Source organism: Hyaena hyaena, unplaced genomic scaffold (genome assembly GCF_003009895.1).
Source record: "Hyaena hyaena isolate Hyena2069 unplaced genomic scaffold, ASM300989v1 scaffold_13, whole genome shotgun sequence".
Lineage (NCBI taxonomy): Eukaryota > Metazoa > Chordata > Mammalia > Carnivora > Hyaenidae > Hyaena > Hyaena hyaena.
This window is the reverse complement of record NW_024080645.1, coordinates 6671060-6689041: the sequence shown is the minus strand read 5'-3', so window position 1 is coordinate 6689041 and position 17982 is coordinate 6671060.

The following is a 17982-nucleotide window of genomic DNA, read 5'->3' as shown; positions in this document are numbered from 1 at the left end:
AGGGCTTCGGCGACGTTCCAGTCGCTTACCTGTCACAGCGCGTCGCCAGCCCTGCCTTGCGGGGAGAAGGGACCGAGGCCCACGGTTGTGCTCAGCGTGGCGGAGACCTACGGGGAGGGAGGGACCCAGAGTCTCCCCGGAACGGGAGGTCAGGTCGATCTTAAAACGCGCCGCCCCCTTTCTGCTGCGGGTGGGGAAGTGTAGCTGCGAGGGGGCGGCTTCTGCCTGATGCCCAGGGCTGCTCGGAGCCCCAGCGAGGCGCCCGTTCCTCCCGCAGACGAGCCGCTGCTGTCACCCCCCGGGATGGAGAGGGGCCCTTCCCTCGCACGTGGAGCCCCAGACATCCACGGAGCGCCCTGTGGGTGGAGGCCAGCCCCCCGCTGCAGCCACGGTGCCTCCGGCGCCCCTGGTTGAGCTCCGGCTGCAGTATTTCAAGCATGTTGAAGAGAAGAGAGCAGGGGAGGGGGGGGCCTGGCGCGGCAGAGAGAGACCCCTGCGAGCGAGCGGGCTTTCTTCCTGGGCAACACTGGAGGCAGCGGGGTGGGGGGTAGCGAATCTGCAAAAATAGCACATGGAGAGGGTTTCCTATTTTGCTGGCGCCTGAAGGGAAAACCTTGTGTCTGGTAAATAAAGTCTGACTGGCATGGTGTGTGTGTGTCTGGGATTTGTATATATCCGGGACTGTGTGAAAATAAGTATCAGTGGCCGGGGAGAGAGTAGATGCAATAGTTTATTTGCATTTCTGATGAGTTTGCTGGGGAAGTGGTGCCCTGCACTCAGCGCTTGGAAGACAGACAGAGTTCTTTGTTGGCGGAATGTTCTTTCTGCGTTTTCTGTATCTAGCGTCTGTTCCTGGCGAGGGCTGCGGGTGTCACCGGTGAGGCTTTCCAGCGCCTCAAAGCCTCCGCATTCATTAACTGTCTGATGCTCCCCCTGGCACATTTGTGCCCCCAGAGCTTCGGATGTCTGTCTGTCTCCGTCCTCGGCTCGCAGGACGGGCCGGGGGCTCCTCTCTCTCAGCGTTGCCAAAACGCGCCCTTCCTTGCATTCCGACCAGACGAAACGTGAGGCACAAGCTGGTGCTGCAGTGACGGCCCCACGGCTGCGGGGCAGGGGTCTGGGCGCCAGGAGGAGGGAGGGGACGGCCCTGCTCTCGGCTCCAGCCGGCGGTGACGCGCATTCTCAAATCAGCCGGGAAAGGTTCCAGATTCCTCTGCAAACGTGTTCGTAAAGCCCCGCCGATAGGCTTTGCCCCTGATGTTTGGAGCTTTGCTTTCGGAGCTTACCTGCAGTCTCAGTGTCCGTTGAAATTAAAAAAGAAAGAGAAAAAGAAAAGAAAGGAAAAGAAAGACGTTAGTGCGTAGAGCTTAGAGACCAGGCTTCTCAGGGGTCCTCTGAGCCTGGGGACTTACTGAACTTTTCTGCGTGTTTATTTTCATACGCATGAGATGAGAGAGCATCTGATCTCACCAATCCCCCTCCGGCCCCCTCCCCTGCCCTTTAAAGTTACGTCTTCTGTGACAGTTAGTATGTGAAACGGAGGAAAGGGCGGGGACAAGCATGAGGGTCTCTTCACTCCCAGCCTGACTTCCAAAGCCCCCTCCGGAACCCCTGACAGCTCCCCAGAACACAGTTTGGGAATCATGGGAGGCTTCTCTCTGGAACAAGGTGTATTTGCTCTCTGAGTGTTTGAAAGACAATATCTGATTACCTTGCTCTGCGCTGTGAACTTCACCGGCAACTGGCCCTTCCTGATGGCCAGCCTGTCCCTATAACGTGAGCCCCCAGGGGCCCTGACTGTGTACCCCAAGTCTCCTGAGACTGGCGCGGTGACCAGCATGTGACGAGGTGCTTAGCGGGTGCTGGATGGATGGATGAAGAGATGAGGGGGAGTCATCTGGACCGAGCGGTGGCTGCGGGGGGGCCCACGCCACGTGAACCCGGGAGGCCGGGGTGGAGGGTTATTTGCTGCTGTGTCCCCAGCGTCTAGAGCGCTGCCTGGCTCCTCGTAAGAAGACGTTTATAGTAGTTAGTGTTGTTAACCAGCCTTGTGAGACTCCCAGTGTTGGGGGGGGGGGCTCCACACACACAGACAGGTCCTGGACACCTGCAGGGGGTGGGGAGTTCCGCTCACCTCCGACCCTTCAGATCCCACGCGGGGGGCTCAGTCCTGCGGGAACTTCCTCGCCCGGCCCCAGACAGCGGCGGTGAGCCCCTGACTGTCCCGGGTGCCTCGCTGCCCTCTGCCCGCTGCCCGCTGCCCGGCTGCAGGTTGGGAGTTCCAACCCAGCTCACAGAACAGCTTCCCATTTGCCGTTTATTGAAGGTTGAGAAAGGATATGAATCAACAGCCAACTGAGGAGACGCGTAGGGCAAGGCCCCAAACAAAGGAGCGTCTGTCCTCTGAGAGCTGGGGGCCCAGCGTGGTGCAACACGGAAGCTTCTGGTCCCTCACACACGGAGGGTGTCTGAAGAGAGCCAGAAAGCTCTCCTCTTGGGTTTTCACAGAGGCTTCATGACTACATAGTCGTGATTGACTAAGTCACTGGCCGCAGACCCAACCCTCAGCCCTTCTCCCCTCCCTGGAGATTGGGGGTGGGGCGGAATGTTCTAGCCCTCTAATAACATGCTTGGTCGTCCCTGCCAGCAGCCACAGCCCTCCAGTGGGTCCAAAGTCGCTTTCATTAATGACATGATACTCATGTCACCTTTATGGCCCTGAAGTGTTTCAGGATCTGTGGATGAAGGCCAGATATATTTTAGAAATATATATTTTGGTTGTCTGAATGATCAAATGTATATATTTTAAAATTGTTATATTACATCTGGGAACTGGATTTTCCCAAAAGGTGATAAGCAATATACACTGAGTGGTTCTTAATCCTGTTCACGAATATTCTGACTGCTTCTCCTTCCAGCACATGCAGGATCCCTCTTCCCTGCCGATGTGTGGCGGTGTGGGCCGTGTAGGCGGTGTTGGCGGTGTGGCCGTGTGTGCCGTGTGGCGGTGTGGGCAGTGTGGCCGGTGTGGCAGTGTGGCCGTGTGAGCCGTGTGGCGGTGTGGGCAGTGTGGCCGTGTGGGCCATGTGGCCGTGTGGGCTGTGTGGGCCGTGTGGCCGTGTGGCGGTGTGGCCTGTGCCTTGCGCTGCTGGCGGAGGGCATGTGGGAGCCCTAAGGACTAAGAGGACCTCACTGTGCCCCCCCTTTCCCTCTGCTCCAGTGATAGGGAAAGCTCTAGATGGTGGCTGCTCCTCCCTGTGAGTCCCGGACGGAAGGTGACACGGAGCACACTCGCTGTGGACACGGAAGGTGGAGGAGAAAGAAAACGTTGGTGTTTTGAGCCCCTAGAATCTGTGGCTGTTTGTTGCTGCCGGAGAGTCTGCCCCGGCTGGCAGGTGGCACGCGCAGGGCGGCGGCCGATGCCGGCTCTGGGTCAGGGCCCGTGAGGGGGGGCAGTGGCTGCTGACTCGGGTCAGGACTGGGGCTGAGGGTGTAGCTGGCCTCACTAGTTGGAGAGCTCTTTGGGGGCAGTCTTTTAAGGAAGGACCGCGATAACCACAAGCCTGGTGCAGGAGCCGCCGAACGCTGGCGTCATAGTTGAGGGGGAAGAAAGTGAATCCGATAAATGTGTCCACGGATCAGGGAGATTAGAAGCCAGACGATACAAAGAAGCTGCTTGTGATCTTGGAACTGAGGCTGAGAGAGTCTGTGGAACGAGCGGAGTGGCCAGTGCCCCGTGGCTGTGGCGCGTGGCTGTGGCGCGTGGCTGTGGCGCGTGGCTGTGGCGGTCTCTCTCCCTGCAGTGGGAGCTGCAGACGGACCACACGCGTGTGCACCTGCTCCTTCAGGGGCCGTCCTGACGGCGTGGCTTGCCGAGCACGATCACTGTGTGATTTGTCCGGTGTTCTGGGTGTGAGTGGGTGCCCTCAGCTGGTGAGAGCTTCCGTGGCAGCCTTGTCCTCTGGGGTGACCCCTGGGGGGCGGTGCTGAGCCCTCCACCCCACCCCCCTGCCCTGAGCGTCTTCCTCAGTGTGTGTCCCGTCTGCCTGCCCTTCCGTTCTCTCCTGGGGAGCAGCCGTGGCCTTCAGTGGCTCGTGTGCAGTGATTAGCACGGGGAGGCCCTGGGATTTCCAGAAAGAGAAGTTTCCTGCAGGAAGCTAAACATGTCAGTTTTATGGTTACTTGAGGAGACTTGAGGAAACAGCTGAGAAAACAAACCCAAAGGCCAGCAGACGGTGGGGGTGGGTGGGGTCCTGGGAGCACGAAGGGCATCGGGCTGGCATGGAGGCCGCGGGGGTCCACGGCTGTGAGACGCCCCCCAGGAGAGGCCAGGAACGGGCTGCGTGTGGGGCTGAGGGGACGGGAAGTGACTCCTCCCTGTGGGTGCAGAGTGGGGGTGGGGGCAGGTGAAGGGTGGGCAGTGGGTGGGGGTCGGGGTGGGTAGCAGGTGGGGTGAGTAGTGGGTGTGGAGGGTCATGGGTGGATGTGGGAGTGGGTGGGGGTGGGGGGTGGGCAGTGGGTGTCCTGGGTGGACACGGATACGGAATGGCTGTGGGCCGTGGGCTGTGGGCTCACCCCCTCTGTCCCTGCTGCCACCGGAGCATGTCCTGGGCAGACAGCCCGTCTGCTGGCCCGCCTCTCCCGTGAAGCTGGGGGCCTGGGAGGGACGGGGACGGGAGCCTGTGACTCGCACGGCTTCTGGCACAGGCTGGTGGCTCCGGGCGCCGTCAGGTGAGGGAGGGGTGAGTGGCGTCTGGATGACTCACAAGTCCTCTGCAGGGGCACGGAAGGCCTGACCCTGTAGCAGCCGCAGGAAGGAGGGAAAGGCCCCGATCCCGTCCCCCGTAGCCTCGGCGCGAGTCCCTGCACGGCCGAGGACCAGGTCTGGGCTGAGGGGCCCTTGCCCCCCTCGCTGGGCCAGGGACGCTCGGCTTGACACGCACAGGAGCCAGTCGGGAAGGATTTAAAGACCCACGGCCGCCGGCGCCGAGGTGTGGCCGGTGCAGGACTGCCCCCCGGCGTCAGCCGCCCCAGAGCCTCTCGGCGGTCTCCCTGCACGCCGGTGCCCAGGTGCTGCCCGAGGCTGCCCAGTCCGGGCGTCTGGGCTGAGAACCGAGCCTCCGGTGGCCCCACATCTTACAAGTGCGTTTGCTACTCGCCTGAATGGGGGACCCGGGCTTGAGCCCACATTCTGAGCCACAGACTGTGCCTCGTGGCCACGTCCCATCGGCCAGAAGGTGTGTTCACTGTGGCCGGTCTTGCCTGGCCGGAGGACCCCGGACAGCACCAGTGTCCCCGACGTCTGCCCGGCCCCCGGGGCAGGGCTGGCTCTGCTGTGAGGAGCAGCTTCGTGCGAGGGGGAGGCTGCCTTGTCTCGGGGCCACCAGGCCACCCACTCAGGTCGGGGGTGCCGTGGGCTCCCGGAACGGGGACAGGACAAGACAGCGTGGCCGTCGTGCCTGCGGGACTTTCGGATGCGTTTCAGGATCCCTGTTAGCATCACCAGTGATTGTTTTCATTGCCGTCACTTGCCCGTCCACAGAGGGTTCTAACTGACAGGCCGGGCAAAGCGGGCCCCGTTTTATCAGTTAGGGCAGAGCATTCGTGGCTGAGAAGGACCACGGGCTTCCAGTCGTGAGCACTGAAGTATGGGAAGGCGCAGGGATGAGCTTTCCTGCCTTCCGTGGGCACGCCGTGCGACCCACGCCGCCTGGCCGACGCCCTGGAGAATCTGCCCGCATCTCCACCTTGGTCAGCGTTTCTCGAATCTGAAAACTCTGCCCTCTTGAAACTGAACCATGGAGTCCACAGGCTGCATGGAGCCCAGTTTGGGAAACAGAACAGTAAAAGTTCAACACCGTCACAAAAGCACGTCAGGCACGGAAACCGCGGAGCCATCCCCCGCTGGTGGGGGGGCGCACGCAGGGTCCGGAACACGCGTTCAGATTTGTCACCGAATGAAAACCGTTAACACACGTTAAAGCCGAGAAAAATGGCATGACTCTGAGAGCAGATGCCGGGAGGGAAATGGACGGGGGTTCCTGTGCTGCTAGGGCAACATTGTGGCTGCGCCCCCCCCCCCCCACAAGGCTGTCTGTCTGTCTGTCCCCATTCTCTTGGCGTCTGGTCCAGGGCCTCCCCTCTTCCTAGGAGGTTAAAGGAGGGAGGATGGCCTGGGGACGATTTCAGGTGGAGAGAGGGGACGTTAAGGGACTTCCTACCTTTTGTTGTTATTACTTTACTCTAATATGAAACGCCAGCGATGCCTGAGCATTAGGAAGCTATTTTTGGAGACATTTTATAACTAACCACTTTGGAGTGGATGCTAATACATGGTATTTTTTTGCACGCTGCATTTCATAAAGTGCCGCTATGGGCCGCCAAACGTGCCGTCTGTGTTTCCGCCCCAGGGCTTCTGTACTAGCTGTTTCCTCTGTCTTGGGTGCTTGCCCTCCTCCCCAGGGAAGGAAGGCACATGATCTCTTTCACGCGTATCTGGAAACTCCATTCAAATGCAGTCTTTCCCATGAGGGCGTCTCTGACTGTCTTCTTTAGAATTACACCCCCATCTGCCCTGTTCTTTCTGGGCTCCGCTGTTTTTATCCGTAGCTCATTCTACCTCTAATATACTACATGTTTTACTTATGTATTTTGCTTATTGTCTGTGTCCCCACCTAGAAGATAAGCTCACGCGGGTAGTTTTGTTTTAGCTGCGGTCTGCTCTGTAGCCTGCTGTGTTTTTACCAGCTGAAAAAATCGTGCCTGGCATATACTGGTTACAAAAGGAATAGCTTTTGAATGAAAAAATGGATGTCTCCTTTGACCCCGTTAGTGATCCCAGGAGGAGGAAGTGATACTTTCCTTTTCTAGATGAGAAAACCGAAGATCAGAGGTGATAATTTATTCCCCAATTTACAGTGCTGGAATCTGCCTGAAAATCCTTGCCTCCTTCCTGCTCATTAGAAAATCAGATAATTCAGAACATTTAAGTGATAACAGACTTGAAACAAAAGAAAGAAAAAATCAGCCACGGACACACTGCTAGGTTTGGCGTATGGAGGGTGTGCATTTATAGGCAATGTTATATCATGTTACAACGTGCCATTTAGTAGCATGCTTTTTCACCTACAAACGCCATTAACATTAAACCTGTCAACGAATATATATTTGCAACATGGTTTATGAATGGCTGCTTGGTGGCTCACTACGTCGATGTGCTACAATGTTACGTGACCAGTAGTTGGATACAAAGATATCGGCCACAGTTTCTTACTATAAGCAGCATTGAAGAGAATGTATTTGTAGCACTTTTTAACACATATTTGATTATTTCCTCTGGAGAAATACTTGGAAGTGTGGATTTGTTTGATTTAAAAATAGGTATATTTTCATTTTAGGTTTTAAGTTTTATCTTAAATGTTACTGCTTATGACTTCCTTTAACTGCAGCCGCACAGATGTGTGCCTGGGTAACAGTGCAGGTGGGGGGGGGTGCCTGCTTTCCCACATTCCCCCCATAGTGGTACGAGCCTTCTGTTTATTTTAAGTTTACTTATTTATTTTGAAGGTGGGGAGGGGCAGAGAATGAGAATCCGAAGCAGCTCCAGGCTCCGAGCTGTCAGCACAGAGCCCGATGAGGGGCTCAAACTCATGAACTGTGAGATCATGACCTGAGCCGAAGTTGGACGCTTAACCGACTTAGCCGCCCAGGCGCCCCGGCAGTGGTATAAGCCTCCTAACCAACACCAATCCAGCAGGCCAAATGCCCGTTTATTATAGTGCTTCTCGACCTCATAAAGAAAATGTCATTTCAATTACTTTCTTTAGATTTATAAATTAAAAAGTAGTCGAGCAAAATGCTGTTTTAGTTTGCTTTATTTACAATGATGCACATTGTTTTCTTTGTAAAGCGACTGTTTTCTCTTCTGGATGGTTCCTCCTTTCCGAGCAGTATCTAGAGCTTTCAGTCAGGTGCAGACAGCTTCTGCATTCCACTTTTTTTTTTTTTCATTTTTATGACGCTTATTTTTACGTCATAAATAAGTTATTATTACTTATGTAAGTAAGTCCTTTCCAGTGATCCAGGCCAATCAGTCTTATTTTCCGTGATTTCAGCTTCTGGAATCTTGCATGGAAGATGCTTACACGATCTCCCGTTATCCAAATCCTCACTAACATTCCCTTCTTTGTGTTTCACTGTAATGTCCTTTCGAATATGCCAAGGACTGAGAACTAACTTAATTTTTTACCAATTAGTTAACAAGTTATTCCAATAATGCTTAATATGGTTGCATTTATATTTTACCAAATATAAATTGACCCAAGAGGCTACCTTTGTCATACGTTGAATCCTTACCTACATTGGGTCTGTTTCTTGTCTTTCTACTCCCCATGGATTTATCCATCAAATTATGATCGTAGGAGTCTTATAATAAGTTTTAATATTTGGCTGTCCAAATAGATCAGCGTTTTGACCAGAACACTTCTCTAATTATCTTAAAGCAGGTAACTGTTCAGGGTTCCCTCCAGCACACAGAGCCTCTCGCCGGAAAAATGCAAGCACAGCACAGCAGGGACATCAACAAAACGCTGTCTTGTCAATTGTCTTTCTTTCTTTTATATTATTTTAATTAATTAGTTAATTAATTATTTTTTATTTTAAAAATGTTTTTTATTTATTTTTGAGAGACAGAGAGAGACAGAGCACGAACAGGGGAGGGACAGAGAGAGAGGGAGACACAGAATCCGAAGCAGCTCCAGGCTCCGAGCTGTCAGCACAGAGCCCGACGCGGGGCTCGAGCCCACGAACCGTGACATCGTGACCTAAGCTGAAGTCGGAGGCTTGACCGACTGAGCCCCCAGGTCCCCTAATTATTTCTTAAATGTAACTTACTGTCAAGTTGGCTAACATACCGTGAGTACAGTGAGCTCTTGGTTTTGGGGGTGGATTCCCATGATTCATCCCTTACATACAACACCAGTGCCCATCACCCACGTGCCCCTCCCCCGCCCCGCCCCATCGATGGACCCGGAGGGTGTTATGCTCAGTGACGTAAGTCAGAGAAAGACAGACATCCTATGTTTTCACTCATACGTGGAACCTGAGAAACTTAACAGAAGGCCACGGGGGAGGGGGAAGGGGAAAAATCGTGTCTTGTCAATGTCTTAGTTACTCGCCTTTACAGGAGTTTTTATAAACATTTTCTGTTTCTGACAGGTCTTGGTGGGACCTTGTTTTTCTAGTTTTTAAGATGTACTTTAATTATTTAAGTGCATACAAGGGGAGAAAGCAGCCTCAGGACATGCATCTGCCGCTGAGGTGAAGTAGGAGCTCCCACGTGGCCACGTTGCCTCAGTGCGTGTTGTTTCGTGTTTTAAGGCAAAGACTGGGAGTCCAGGTTCCGGCTGCCAGGCCTGCTCCCTCACCTGCTCCCCCCCGTTGGTGAGGGACGCTTCCCTTCCTGGGGTCCCGGCCACCCGCCAGACACCGGCATTGGGCCGATGAAACGGCAGCAGTTTATTAACCGCATGTTCACAGCCCGGAGGCAGAGGACACGGAGCCACACAGGCTTTGAACTTGGGAGCGGGGTGAGCCGACGGGCTGTGGGGGGCCGGGTTTGTCGTGACGAGAGGGTGAGTGGCCCGTGGTTCCCGTGAGGGGCTGTGACCGGCCTGTCTGCTCGTTGCCCGCTCCCCTCGATAGGAGGGCCGTTTGGCTGGGGGGTCTTGTCCGCAAGAGCAGATGGGGAGGCCATTCGAGGCTCTCCAGGCCTCAGCAGATGTCAAGGCAGCACGTAACGCTGGACCTTCGTTTTAGGCCTTTTCCCACATCTTCCTTCCCCCTCTGTCTTTCTCCAAAAGAAACCACTGTCCCAAACCTGGAATATTTCATTCCACATATACTTTCCTACTTTCCTTTTTATCTATATGCTGCTGAGCAATCTATTTTTTTTTTCAAATTACAACAGCCATATGGCACATCCATTTGTAACTTTCTTTTCCACGCGTTTTTATGTTTCTGAGGTTTATCCTTAAATTTACTGTAAATAAATTCATATTAGCTGCTGTATAATGTCCATTATCCGATATCTCTCCCCCCACTGTACTCTGTTACTATTAAAATCTGTTTTTATTGGGGCGCCTGGGTGGCTTAGTCGGTTAAGCATCCGACTTTCGCTTAGGTCATGATCTCGCGGTTCGTGGGTTCGGGCCCCGCGTCGGGCTCTGTGCTGACTGCCAGCTCAGAGCCTGGAGCCTGTTTCAGTCTGTGACTCCCTCTCTCTCTGACCCTCCCCTGCTCACGCTGTCTCGCTCTCCTGGAAATAAATAAAACATTTAAAAAAAAAATCTGTTTTTATCAAACAGCTTTGCTTCCTTATGAACCCTGTGAATGTTCACCTTGCTTCTTACCCAGAGGCGGATGTGGAGGGCGATAAAATTTGCTTACCTTGAACTTTATCTGTATTTTGCCAAATTGCTTACTCTTTTCCAGGCGCTCATACATATAGCTCAGTCATATGCGGTCAGTACTATTATAATCCCCATTTTCAGCTGAGGAAACTGAGACACAGAGAGACTAATAACTTTGAAAGTCCCCCAGCTAGTAAGTGGAAGAGCTTGGATTTAAATTTGGACAGTTTGGCTCCAGAGGCTATGATCTTTACTGCTGTTCTGTTCTGCCTGTAACAAACACCAGCTGGATTCTGATTTGGCTTTGGCTGAAATGTCCTGTTTCATCCTTACCGTTTCTGTGACAAATGTTTAGGTATATCGCTCATAGGTGGTATTTGGCAGCAATTAAAAAAAAAAGTTCCAAATGAGAGTCACAGGCTTTTAACTGGTAAATTTAGCTCATTTATGCTTACTGTGATTTGATGTATTTGGAAATATTTCCATCACCTTATTTATGATTTTTATTTGTGTTTGTCGTTGCTTCTTCATTTCCCTGATTTCCTGACCCTCTATTAATTGTTTATTTATTCTGTTTTCTCTACATTAGAAGTTCTACATTAAGTTCTATAATTTCTTCCTGTTCTACTAGTAGTAATCCATAAATTTTCTTGTCTTTGTTAAAATGTTTATTTATTTTTCAGGGAGAGAGAGAGAGCGAGCAGGGGAGGGGCAGAGAGAGAGGGAGACACAGAATCCAAAGCAGCTCCAGGCTCTGAGCTGTCAGCTTAGACCCTGGTGCGGGGCTTAAACTCATGAACTGTGAGATCATGATCTGAGCTGAAGTCAGACACTTAACCAACTGAGCCCCCCTCCATAAATTGTTTTCTAACATACATTTTTTTTTTAATGTTTTATTTATTTCTAGGAGAAAGAGAGAGACAGCATGAACAGGGGAGGGTCAGAGAGAGAGGGAGTCACAGACTGAAACAGGCTCCAGGCTCTGAGCTGGCAGTCAGCACAGAGCCCGACGCGGGGCTCGAACCCACGAACCGCGAGATCATGACCCGAGCGAAAGTCGGACGCTTAACCGACTAAGCCACCTAGGCGCCCCTCTAACATACATTTTTGAATTAACATCTAAATTTATGTAACATCCTTTTCCTCCTCTGGAGAATACCGGGTAATGCTTAGGGAGTTTTAACCCTGATCATCTGCCCCCTTCCATTTTAGCTCTAAAAATAGTCATTAATATGGTTTTATACTGTTAGTGTGTGTTTAGAATTAACTATGTTTACTACTTTCTTCTTTCTGAATCCATCTTTCTTTTCTCTGAAGGAGCGTCTTCAGTAGTCTACAGTAAGGAATGTGAGTGACAAACTCATCTTTATCTGCAGTTAGTTTTAATCATTATTTCTGAATAATAGTTTATCTGGTGATAGGATTATAAATGATAAGTCATTTCCCCTTAGCACTTAAAAAACTTTGTGTCTATGTCTTCTAGTTTTTCTTCCTTTTTTTCCCCCAAACTTTAAATGGACCAATAATTCTGGACATCTGTTCATGGAATACACACAATATGGATTTTATAAACAGACCTCAGTTTATCTAAAAGATGGTCCAAATTACAGTCTCATCTTTATATAACAGAATAGTCTGGGTTTTTTTACTCTTGAAAAATCTGTTTTTAGTTTTATTCTTTTCTCAGTAATTAATTTCTTCCCCCACTGCCTCAACCATTTTAGGACTTTCTCTCTGCTTCTGGTATTCTTCAGTTTCAGTTTGGTGTGTTTGCTGTTTAAAGGTGAATTCACTTTTCTACGTGTTATTTGGAGCTGCTCTTTGAATTTGAGGATTCATGTTTTCAGTCTCAAACATTTCTAGACATTATCATTTTGATTATTGACTTTCCACCATCCTCTCTTTCCTGGAATACCTGTCAGATATTTGTTAAAACTTCTCCTATGCTCCATATCTTTTAACTCTGATTCATATTTTTATTTTTTTAAATGTTTATTTATTTTTGAGGGGGAGGAGAGAAAGAGCATGCGCACAAGCAGGGGAGAGGAAGTGAGAAGGGGAGGGGACAGTCCCAAGCAGGCTTAGTGCTGTCAGCACAGAGTCCAATGAGGAGCTCAATCCCACCAAGCGTGAGATCATGACAGGTCGAAAGCAAGAGTCGGATGCTTAACCGACTGAGCCACCCAGCACCCACACCCCGATTTCATATCTTTGATATGAAAGATTTTAAATCTTTATATTTCTCTAAGCTGCATGCTGATAGATTCCCTTAGATCTAACTTCCAGTTCACTAATTTTCTCTTTGTTTATGTTAGTATATTATTTCATCTGTTGTGATTTTTATTTCAATGACTGTTTTTAATTTCTAGGAGTACTGCGTGGTTTTTTTCCAGATTTCTGTGTCCTTTTTTCACAATGTCTTCTTTTATTTGGATTTCCAAAAATTTTAAATGTCTTTACTTATTTAAAATACACTTATAGCTTTTTAAAGTTTGCTCTTCCATTTTGTGACGTTCCTAAAGCCCTAACTGTCCTGATTACTTTGCGTCTGCTGACTCTTACTCATTGAGAAGTGTTTCCTTTTGTGTGTTGTAATTTTTAAGAATATTGTTCAACAGGGGCGCCTGGGTGGCTCCTCAGTTAAGCGTCTGACTTCGGCTCAGTTCATGATCTCATGGTTCACAAGTTCAAGCCCCGCATCAGGCTCTGTGCTGACAACCTGGAGCTGCTTCTGATTCTGTGTCTCCCTCTCTCTCTGCTCATCCCCTGCTCATAGTCTTGTCTCTCTCTTGAAAATAAAATAAAACATTTAAAGAAAGTTTTTTAAAGAATATTATTCAACATTAGTGTGTGTGGCTTCTTGTCTCCGTCGGCACCATCGATTGTCCTGAGCTGTTTTGCACTTATTTTGCTTGTGTGCAGGGGTATCCCCAGCGTGCAACAAACACAACGCTAATTTCTTAGCTCGAGCGTTCGCGAGCACCATGGCAACATAAATCTTGGTCCCGAAGTGACATTTTACATTTTAAAGGGTAACCTTTTACTTTATTTAACCCAGAGGCTGACAGGTTTCTTGTTTCCTGCAGAAACAATGTGTGAGCACATTCTCTCTCTGTTTCATATTTTCGTGCAGAGTTGGAGGACAGCCTTCAGGGGCCCAGCTCCAGGACGTCTGTGTCCCCACTCGCCGTGGGGCCTCTCCTGCCCTCGCTCGGGCACCGCCCGCCCCAGCGGGCCCACGGTGGCCGCGTTACCCACTCTCCCGCTCACCCTGCGACTTTCAATCCTGTCTCTGTTGCTGGCACCGGGCCCTTACCCGGCTGTGTCCCAACTTAGCTACACATGTTTTTAAAGAACATGTGTTTTAAAGAACATGTGTTTTACCCAGCATTTCTAGATGTTCATGACGGCAGGCGTTTCACATTTTCTAGGCTTGCCTTCTTGCAGGACCTGGAAATTGCTTCGTAACGTCCTGACTTCTTTCCTAGCCAAGGGCTTTGCAGCAGGGTTGAGCTGCGCAGGGGCGGCTCTGGGCACAAACGCCCACCTCCTGGCCGCCCTCTCCAGCAGCCCTTGTGGGAGAGAAGGGGCCGCCCTCCCGCCTGACGCCTTGTTACGGGCGACGCGCAGATACGGAGTTTCCCGACCCCACGGTTCAGATTCCTCGCTGAATGCCTCCCTGTACGGTTTCCCTGAATCACACTGGCAAACACCGTCCTGGAACCGCGCGGAGCGGGTCGTGCTCGGGCGGAACAGACGCTGCGGAGAAACCGTCCACGGCGCGCTCTCCACGTGCTCACGGGAGGCAAGAGAAGCGTGGCCTCGTCCCGCTGCTGCCGTGTGGGCTCCTGAAGGCTCAGGGGTGACGGTGGTGGGAAGGCCTGCAGGAGGGTTCGTAGCCACGTTCTGGGGGTTCGTGTCACTCGTTGTCACCAGGTTTGGGGTGTTGGCAGAAGTGGAGATGAAACCTCCGAGGCTGTTGGCGGAAATGGAGTTCAGAGAGCCGACTCCCATCCAGAGCATCGTGGCGACCCCGGAGCGAGGGCCGCGGAGCGAGGGCCCCGTGAACAGCGACCCCGAGCGACCTCGGAGCCCCGCTCCCTTTCTGCTGCTCTGTTGGCAAACAGCAGATGTCAGCTCTCGGGCTCTTAAGAACGCCGATGGCTGTGAAAAGGCAGATGTTTGTTTTAGCCTCGTGGACCGGACAGCGACGTGGCCACAGTGGGCCGTGCGAAGTGCATGCGTGCGTAAAGCGCCCGGCACCTGGGTCCTGCCCTTCCCGGGGCCACAGGCTGTGCTGCGGTGGACGCAGCCTTGGGTTGGAGCCGGAAGGGCCTAGAGCGCTCCTGCGGGCGTGCACACGCAGGGGGTGTTCAAGGGAAGAGCGTGGGGACCTGGTCTGTGCATCCTGGGGGTGCGTGTGCACCCCAAGCTTTGGGCCGATCCTCCCCTCCCCCTCTGCCTGCAGAGTGGAGCCCAGACCCGCTCTGGATCCCTGCTGCCGGAGTTCACCTCCCTCTCTCCACCCTCACCACACTCTGCCTGCTGCCCCTTCGCGCCTCCTGCCCCCTCCCCAGGCCCTCCCCCACCCCTTCCCCAGGCCTCCGGCCGGCCCCCTCCTCAGTCTTCATGACCTTTGAGGACGATGGCTCCTGGAGGCTGGCCTTCCCCTTTCCTGAGTCTGGAGCTCTCCTCACGGCACCAGGCTCCCGGCCCCTCGTTCAAGCTTCTCTGGGACCTGACGCTCAGGGCCGGACTCCTGTGGACACAGGCTTTGTCCAGAGCCCCACATCCTGGGGCCCATTCTGACACCAAGTCTTCACGGGCCTTTGGGAAACCGTGACGGTGAGCTCAGTTTTCCAGGAGGACTTACCCTGGGGGCCGTGGGCTCCGTGGGGGCAGCGCTGTGGCTTTCCCGGCTGTGTGCACAGTGTCCCGCACGCACTGGGGCTCGGCTGTGACAGAACCCGCCGGGGACCTGAGGCGGGTGCTCGGAGCGGCCAGGCTGAGCGGAGGGCGATGGGCTGAGGGGCCACGCCGTGCGGGTGGGCGATTCCGGCCTCAGAGCTTCCTCAGGGCGCTGGGCTGTCCACTTCCCTCTCTTTAGAAAAAGAAGGGGCGCCTGGGGGCTCCGTTGGTTAAGCACCCGACTTTGGCTCAGGTCATGAGCACGAGGTTCTTCAGATAAAGTGCTGTCGGGCTCTGTGCTGACGGCTCGGAGCCCAGATTCAGATTCTGTGTCTCCCTCTCTCTGCCCCTCCCCCGCTCCTCCCTCAGATAAAAATTTAAAAAAAGATCATCTAAGAAAATTTTTAATAAAAGGACATATTGTGAAGGGGCGCCTGGGTGGCTCAGTCAGGTGAGCGTCTGACGCCTGATTTTGACTCGGGTCGTGATCCCCGGGTCGTGGGATCAGGCGCTGCTTGGGCTCTGAGCCGACAGCGCGGAGTCTGCTTGGGATCCTCTCTCTCTGCCCCTCCCCTGCTCGCTCTCGCTCTCAAAGTAAATAAATAAACCTAAGAAAAAGGAAGACTGTGAGCCCAGAGCCCGCCTGTCCTTTTCTGCCTGGTGGTGTGTAACCAGGTGGAGGAGGGGCCCCCGCTTAGGAGGGTGCAGGGCGGAGTTTTCCCCGGCGGGAAACAGACTCTGGAGATGCCTGATGCCGTCTGGGCAGGAGGCCGGGGGGACGCGAGGCGGCTGAGACGCAGGCTGGGCGCCGGGCTTGACCACGGTGTCCGCCACGGACAGGGGTCCTGTCCCTCGTTGGCTGTCTCTGGTGTCCTTGTTAATTAAGCCCGTTGCTACAGGGAGGAAACGGAGGCGGGGCTGGGGGAGGGGGGCCTGGCCAAGGTCACGTGGACCGCAGGGCCGGCACCGAGCCCCAGCCTGTGGTTTGGTTGCATCCCCCAAAGCCGGCCTCTCCACTCAGCCCTCGGCCCGAAGGCCACACTTCCGGAGTATCCGGGAGGCTTTAGGAAACCCCTCCAGGGAGTTCTGGTCCCTCTGGGCCTGAGTCCGGGGCCACTTCTCCGTAGGGTTCCAACCCTCCTGGGCACGTGTGTCCCGTGTGAGAGATGTCGTGACCCAGGCTCGGGCGGAGGAGGGCAGGGCTCACTTAGACTCTGAGTCAGTGGGGGGGGGGCTGTCGGAGGAGCCCCTGGCCCGGGTCGAGTGGGGCCAGACGGGGTCCTCGGGGATCCGACTACCCGAGGCGCAGCTGCCCGCTGTGGGGACGCGGGGGTCTCGGCACCTCTCACAGTCTGCACACCTCCCAGAGGGCTGGGAGGGAGGGGCCTGGATGAGTGTGTCTGCACGTGTGAGTGTGAGTCTATGTGCGTGTGTGTGTGTCTGTGTGCATGTGTGCGCGCATGTGTGAGTCTATGCTATGTGAGTGTGTACATCTGTCTGTGTCTATGTGAGTGTGCACCTCTGCGTGTGCGCACACGTGTGGGAGTCTATGTGAGTGTGAGTGTGTATGTCTGTGTGTGCGAATGCGTGTGTCTGCACACGTGTGTGGCTGTGTGTCCGTGTGTGCGACCCTCCCGAGCACACAACGGGGACGCCCCCTGTCTGGACGGTGGCCCGAGTTGCGCGGAGCCCGGGGCACAGGCAGGGCCCGGCAGGCGCACAGGCCACGGCGGCCCCACAGCCGCGCTGACTCGGGCCGCAGGCGACTCGCGTCTCCTCCGGACGGGCCCCTCCCGGGGCCTCAGCCTCCCGTCTGTGAGAGGGAGCGGCGTCCCCACGCGCAGGGCTGCCCGTGCGGCCGGGGAGGGGGCCCGCCAGCGCAGAGGCCCCGCGTCTCCGCGCCTCCCGGGTCTGCTCCCACCCGGCGGCAGCTCCACGGGGGCTTCTCCGTGGCCTCCACGCGGGCCTCCCCTGCGCCCTCACGCCCCCTGGCCGCTCGTGAGCGGTTTTGATGAAGCAGGACTCAGGGCCTTCCACAGACACGGGGCCTTGGCTCCCCAGACGCCCCTCCGACCTGGTAAGAAGTGTGCGGCCGGGAGGCAGAGGAGGAGGGGGAGGAGCCCCCAGGGAAGCAGAGTCGGGGTGCCTGGGGCCGTGCAGGCTGCCCCCGGCTGCCCCGTCCCCCAGGTCTGCTTCCCCGTGGGCAGCACGCTCCCCAGCCCTCTGGTGAGGCGGTCAGTTCCGGAAGAGTGTCCTTGCAGGGGCTCAGCCCCCAGCGGTGGAGCAGGATGTGGGCCCGACCCCCACGGCCGCGCCCCTGCCTCCAGGCTCGTCCTCACCTCTGACAGAAGGGCCCGACACCCAGCGCTTTCTTGGGACGGACGGGGTGGCCGTGCAGGGCTGGCTGGGGAGGGCGGGCTTCCTGGCCACGCCTTCTGGGCGGGAATGGGACCCCTGGGTGTGCCTCTTCCCCGTGGGGAGATCCCGACCGTGGTCCCTGCAGACACGAGTGGGAGCTCCCCGTGGGCGCTGTGTCCTCAGGAGGGAGCCGTGGAAACCCGCCCACAGAGACGCAGCTCCCTGGAAAGCAGGGGTCAGGCCGGGCCTGTGTGGAACCAGCCAACCTGACAGCTCGTCGGCCGCCCCCAGGGCGCGACGGGAGACG